We start from the raw sequence: 6,000 nt of genomic DNA, 5'->3' as shown, positions 1-6,000 counted from the left end.
ACATTTAATCATACACAGACACGCATTCGCACACACCCACATACACATGTGAGAGGGTGTGTGTGTGTGTGTAATGAAGCAAGTTAAAATGAAAAAATTATGTTTTGAGAGTTGTCAAGTGATCCAAATTGATTATATAAACTAATTAATCTGCGCACACAGATTACAGGAAGATCATTATACATCTTTATAATATCTGCAAAATATTTACTTCACATTAGATATAATTGCAAACACTATGTGCTTCCTGAAACTATCAAATTTTAACTTTCTATTGGCTTGCTAAAACACAAGATCACATCCAGGAGGATTTCACATCAAATCACCTTCCATTCATTGCTGTACTTGGCCAGAGACAATGGGTGAGAAGAGACTGGGTCAATGAAACATTTGAATCAAATCTGTGAAAAGTAGTCAACAGTTGTCATGCTCCCCATGAAGACAATTAGCTCCACCCACAAACATGCTCTAAAATCAACTAAAATTGGTCCCACTTTTAGATCTGGATACAAATCAGATTAAGAACCACAGGAAAGTCAGCAGTGTTTTCGGCAGCCTCATTAGATGGTCTTGCTTGTGTGATGTGGAAAGCAGGAGCGTGTGGGCTGAAGCAGGGTAGGAGACATGGGACCCAGAGACCGTCTTGGCTTCACTCCACCAGAAATATGATTATAGAATGCTTTTTTAAAAAGGTCACTCTCATCAATATACAGAAATCTCTTGCATTTTTATACACTAATAACAAACTATCAGAAAGAGAAATTAAGAAAACAATCCCATTTAAAATCACATCAAAAAGAATAAAATACCTAGGAATAAATTTAACCAAGGAGGTAAAAGATCTATACACTGAAAACTATAGGACATTGATGAAAAAAATTGAACAGACACAAATAAATGGAAAGATAATTCTGTGTTCATGGATTGGAAGAATTAATATTGTTAAAATATCCAAACAACTCAAAGTAATCTACAGATTCAACGCAATCTCTATCAGAATTCCAATGGCATTTTTCACAGCAATAGAACAAAAAGTCTAAAACTTGTGTGGGACCACAAAAGACCCAAATAGCCAAAACAATCTTGAGAAAGAAGAACAAAGCCAGAGGCATCACACTCACTAATTTCAAACTATATTACAAAGCTATAGTAATCAAAAGAGTATGGTATTGGCGTAAAAACAGACATATAGCTCAATGAAATGGAATAGAGAGCCCAGAAATAAACCTACACACATATGGTCAATTAATTTATGACAAAGGAGCCAAGAAAATACAATGGGGAAAGGACAGTCTATTCAATAAATGGTGTTGTGGAAACTGGACAGCCACATGCAAAAGAATAAAACTGGACCTCTATCTTACACCGTACACAAAAATTGACTCAAAATGGGTTAAAGACTTGAATGTAAGACCTGAAACCATGAAACTACTAAAAGAAAACATAGGCAGTAAGTTCCTTGACATTAGTCTTGGCAATGATTTTTTGGATTTGATGCTAAAAGCAAAGGCAACAAAAGCAAAAACAATCAAGTGAGACTATATCAAATTAAAAAGCTCTGCACAGCAAAGGAAACCATCAACACAATGAAAAGGCAACTTACTGAATGGGAGAAAATATTTGCAAGTCATATATCTGATAAGGGGTTAATATACAAAATATATAAAGAACTCATACAACTCAATAACAAAAAAAAACAAATAATCTGATTAAAAAATGGGCAGAGGATCTAAATAGATATTTTTCCAAAGAAGACATACAGATGGCCAACAGGTACATGAACATCAACATCACTAATCATCAAACGCAAATCAAAACCACAATGAGATAGCACCTCACACCTGTTAGAATGGCTATTATCAAAAAGACAAGAAATAACAGGTGTTGGTGAGGATGTGGAGAAAAGGAAACCCTTGTGCACTGTTGGTGAAAATGTAAATTGGTGCAGCCACTATGGAAAACAGTATGAGGGTTTTTTTTTTTTTTTGAGATTCCTCAAAAAATTAAAAATAGAACTACCCTATGGTCCTGCAACTCCACTTCTGGATATTTATCCAAAGAAAATGAAAACACTAACTCAAAAAGATATCTGCACCCCCATGTTCATTGCAACATTATTTACAATATCCAAGACATGAGAACAACCTAAGTGTCCATCGATGGATGAATGGATAAAGAAACTGTAGTGTGTGTGTGTGTGTGTGTGTGTGTGTATACACACACACAGTGGAATATTATTCAGCCGTAAAAAAGAATGAAATCTTGCCATTTGTGACAACATGAATGGAGGTTGACGGCATTATGTTTTAAATCAGATAGAGAAAGACAAATACTGTATGATCTCACTTATGTGTGGAATCTAAAAGAAAAAACAAACAAACAAAAAAAACCAACCAAGCTCATAGATACGGACAACAGATTGGTGGTTACCAGAGGCAGAGGATAGAGGGTAGGCGAAATTGGTGAAGGGGGTCAAAAAGTACAAACACACAGTTATAAGATAAATAAGTCATGGAGATGTCATGTACAGCATAGTGACCCTAGTTAATAATACTGTAATGCATATTTGAAAGTTGCTAAGAGAGTCATCTTAAAAGTTTTCATCATAAGAAAAAAAAATTTGTAACTATGTGTGGTGTTGGAAGTTAACTAGACTTATTGGGGTGATCATTTCACAATATACACAAATGTCGAATCATTATATTTTACACCTGAAACTAATATAATGTCGTATGTCAATTATACCTCAATAAATAAATAGATAAAAATACAAAGAGCACTCTCATAGCACCTTGAAGTTCTTTTGTAACTTCTCTATTGTCTGAATTGCTCAATAGACTATAAGTTTTGGGGCGGCCCCGTGGCTTAGCGGTTAAGTGCGCGCACTCCACTGCTGGCGGCCCAGGTTCGGATCCCGGGCGCTCACCGACGCACCGCTTCTCCGGCCATGCTGAGGCCGCATCCCACATACAGCAACTAGAAGGATGTGCAACTATGACATACAACTATCTACTGGGGCTTTGGGGGGGAAAATAAATAAATAAATAAATAAATAAATAAAAATAGACTATAAGTTTTTTGAGGGGCAGAGATTGAGTTTGTTTTGATGACTGTTTCGTGCTCCATGCCTTGGCACAGTGCCTAGAATGTAGAATATGCTCAATAATTATTTTTAACTGGCGTGAGGACAAATAGATGTTTCAAACATTTTAGAGAAGGGATTTTCTTTTTCTAACTAGGAAGGACTAAGCAAGTTATAAGGACAGAAAAGACAGTCAGAAAACTTTTCTAACACTGTGACCACGTCACCACATTTGTTGATAACTAATAAATGTCTTACTTTAAGTGGGCTAAAATCTAAAATTTATGTTATAAGCAGAGACTGACATACTGCTGCAGAAAGACGATCCACGATGGCAGAAACACCAGTGAGATACCCGGGAAGAGAATGGACCTCTCTTGACACTGATCTCGTCATACTTTGCTACCTTTGACACTAGAAACCCCCCATAAAACTTCACAAACCTGCTGAAACTAAGATTTGGCAATTTCCTGGATTTGAAGTAGGCTGAACCACAGTACTCAAAGAAGAAATTTCAAATGATTGTGTGTTTTAATGCAGTAATTAGGCAGGGAAAAAAACTGCAAAGGAGGAGAAAGGAACATAATAGATCACATCTTCAAGACAGATGCAGAAGTGAAACCAGTCATTGTTCAGCCTGTTGGTCCCGGCAACATTGCAAGGGTCTCTTCCAAGACTTCCAGGCACTTCTCTTCACTGCCCAAGTACTGCAGCAAGACAAAATCCTGACCAAGAGCTTCAGAGACCCAGAAACATAGCATACTTGCTTATAAGTCAGAAAGGGAAAACTTTCAGGAAGAAAAATGCACATAGGAAAAACCTAAGTTCAAAGTTCTGAGGTATTATTGAACAAGTTATTTTTTTTTAAGTTGATTTGAAGTCTAAAGTTTAATGTTAAAATATACAAAGAGGAAATGTATTTTAAAACACCAATAGGATTTTCTAAAATGCATACACATTATGTGTGTATTTATTTATAAAGTACACACATGTGCTTCCATTCCATATATTAAATAGTATATTAGTAAAGCTTAATTTCTTTCTTGATTTTCTTTACATAAAAACACGTATAAATATAAATTCTATTCCTTTCTTCCTATTCCTCAATTAATTGTCATGTACTCTCCTAAAGCTTCTGCTGCCCTTGTAGTGGACCATTGCTCTGGGAGTTTGAAAATTTGTAAATAAATCCTCAAGGTCATAAAATACTTCAGAGAATAAGTGGCAGGATATTTGAGAGGAAAACAATAAGATATTAGAGTGATGGATTGATTTGCCCCCATGGGGACATAATCAGAAACTCATTCTCACACTATTAATTAAAACTGAAAAAAGTCATGTAATTAATAGGGTGATTATATATTTTTTAGTGATCAAGGATGGATTTCTTGAATTGTATATAATGTATATTAAAATTTATTTCTTTTTAATATTAAATTCCAACAAACCTAGAAAAAATACTTGTTGGGACAATTTGACTGATAATGTAGATGCCGTCGGAATGGAATAGAGGCTGGATACCCCTGTGTCTAGCCAGCAGTGAGAAAATTGGGAGAGGGAACAATGGTTATACAAGACAAAGAGAAAACAAGGGGAGCTGAACGGCACAAGCAGAAACTGAAGCTGGAGGACAGCGTTATCTCAGCCGTTTTGAAAGGATGTAAATGAAATGGGAGGAACCTATTTCACTTGCACAAGGACATTCACATGGCAAGTATATTCCTTCGTTTATGCATAAACCCCTAGTATCTCCAGTAGCATCCTTACTGTTTGACTTCAACTGCATGAGTTTGATAACAAATTTACCAAAAGAAATTTCCAGTGACAGGAAGAGATAGATTTACAGTTTTCAAGATCCCAAATTTCAATTCAATTTTTCTTAACCCCTAAAGTTGCAGGTGATTTCCATTTTTACAAATACATTTTCGTATGACTTGTCTACCACTGGATGTTATAAGTAAATTTTATGTATTTCCTTTTTTGTAAAAGGCTGTGCATTAAAATCCCATTTCAACAATTAGGCCTCAGAACACAAGGAATTCCATGCCAGTTCCTCCTGGGTCCCTCACCAGCACACCAAGCGCTTCGTTCATCAGGGGCCTCCCGTGGTGCTCAAGTTCTATTTCTAACCCATCCACTGAGTTCTTCCCCTTTCAGAGTGTTTTTTACTCCACGGCTTCTCTTTTTTCTTCAAGAATCCTTTCATTTAGCAATACAGGCTCATTTTTCAGCAAAATTTTTATCCTCACCAGACTGAAAAAAAAATCACTGCAGTTGCCACCTGTTGAACATTTTCAATTTCCACAATTTCCTCTCAATAAATTCTGACCAGAATTACAGTCATTCTGAAAGTGTTCTCACTGGCTCCTTATTTAAGGCTGGAATAACTTAGCACTGATGTACTATTTCCTTTGATATTCATACATTCTAAGGCTGCACTTTACTACTGCCAAATGGAACACAGATGGTTTCAGTGCGGAAGCCACAATCTACCCCAGTCTCTCTCCTGATCAGTATTCTTTCCGGGGCTTTCATTTCAAACTGTTGATCCCAGGAGCCTCTGGCCTTGTCTTTATGACTTATCAATTCTCTACACAAACCACGTTTCCCTCTCAAAGGGTGAAACACTGAGATTATTACAAAATGGCCCCTGTTATACCATCATAACCATTATTCTTTTGCATTTGTCATCACTTGAATCTCTCTGTTTCAAATACTCATCCCCAATATATCACGCAGACATCATCAGATTAGGTGTAACATTACTTCTCAAGCGCTTATTTAACTTCGTCTCTCCACCCACCAGTTTTCAACATTCACCATATTTTTCCCATCTGTTAGTGAGATGTCGATTTGGTGTTTTTCCCCATCTCCCACCCTAAATTAGACCAAAACACAAACCAGGTTCTCAACCTTCT

This window comes from Ceratotherium simum, chromosome 12, assembly GCF_057802395.1.
Source record: "Ceratotherium simum simum isolate JZ-2026a chromosome 12, ASM5780239v1, whole genome shotgun sequence".
Lineage (NCBI taxonomy): Eukaryota > Metazoa > Chordata > Mammalia > Perissodactyla > Rhinocerotidae > Ceratotherium > Ceratotherium simum.
Note: the sequence above shows the minus strand (reverse complement) of the source record.